Raw genomic sequence first — 1661 nt, 5'->3', positions numbered from 1 at the left:
GAGAGAGAGAGAGAGAGAGAGAGAGAGAGAGTTTTGTGTGTGTGTGTGTGTGTGTGTGTGTGTGTGTGCGTGCGCGCGCGTGGATGTATGTGTGCGCGTGCATGCGCGCGCGCGTGTGTGTGGGACAGGCAGGCAGGCAGACAGAGACAGACAGATCAACCACATCGTTTGGAGTACATTGTGCTAGTCTAGTAATGTCAATCTATGAAGAAGCAATTTTGAAGGAAACCATAACTGCTTTGACCTTAGACCTGCATTTTAACGTAGATTGTACACTCTGACGTCATTCCGGTTCACTGATGCTGTACATTGTAAACGTTTTGCCTCAGACTCAGTCTTGAGTCAAGTGAAGGGCAAGGGGTGGGAGGGGGGGGGGGGATTTAAAGTGGCAGGTATACACAGAGCTGTTAAAGTACTTTTAAAAAGGTACTTAAGTACAATCTAAAATATGTACTAAGTACAGTAAAAGTACTTTCCTGTAAAATGTTCTTGAGTACAAGTACTTTTTAAAAAAGTACTTTTGAGTGCATTTTGAGTACTTTCTGCTAATATGCTAAAACAATTCAGCGCTAAAGCAAAACATCATATTGAATAACATATCTAGTATATTTGACAACAAATTAGGCCATTTATTACTAATAATGTAAACAGTATACAAAAGCATTTGAATATACGCATTGAACGTAGGTGAAAATGGTCCGTGAAATTGAAAAAAAACAACCCAGCAAACAAACAGACGCAACTAGTGAGTAAGTGATATTATGAATAGAACTTGTTTGAGCAAGACAATATGATCTAATGTAAGTCAGTCATAGAAGTCGGAAAGTAGGAAAAGTATCCAAATTGGAAAATGTAGAGACAAAGTTGCTCTTAAGAAAATATAGAATCTAAAATTGATGAAAATGGTCAGCAAAAAAAAAGTGCATTGAATTTTTCATTAAAAAATCCTCAAGGAATCAAGGTAGCTTTAAGTACAAACCACAAAAAAAAGGAAAAAAGAAATTTAGTTAACCTAAAAAATTGTTAGATTGATATACACTGAGAACTCATTTTCAGTTTCAATTGATTATAATAGTGGTACGACAGAGTTTGGTCACACTGTGTCGTCCACGGCGCCCACGGCAAACCAAAATAGGCCTACATGTAATTTCCTAGAGTCTAGTAAGAGTAGTGTAACCAAAAATTCTCTACTACAGTAATCTCCGCCTAAGATCCCAGTGCTCTGGAGCAAGGGATATACACATGTATTATATTATATATATATATATATATATACGGGATCTTAGCCGACGAAGCCAAGAAAGAATCTACAGTGACCCATGAACTGACGTGACCCCTGGGTAGGTTTATGACATTATGGCGAGCAAAGAGTGGTCAACCTTGATGACCAATCACAGTAGCATGGTAGCATGAGGCATGCCATAATTTTATATTATACACTCATTAGCATAATAATATTATCGTCTCGAGATCTTTATCTACGTTTATCCAGTTGCCCTTCACCTTCGCCTGTCCAAAAATTGTAACCTTCCATCTCTGATTGAGTCCCCCTGCCTTTGTCGTTACGTACCATTACCCTGTGACCACACCAATTAAAATTCAGGCTGTCTCGCAAATTCGGGAATAGAGAAAAACGGCCTTCAACTTCAATGATTCAATGG

The sequence above is a fragment of the Aplysia californica genome, unplaced genomic scaffold, assembly GCF_000002075.1.
Source record: "Aplysia californica isolate F4 #8 unplaced genomic scaffold, AplCal3.0 scaffold00867, whole genome shotgun sequence".
NCBI classification, from domain to species: Eukaryota; Metazoa; Mollusca; class Gastropoda; order Aplysiida; family Aplysiidae; genus Aplysia; species Aplysia californica.
This window is presented reverse-complemented; position numbering follows the sequence as displayed.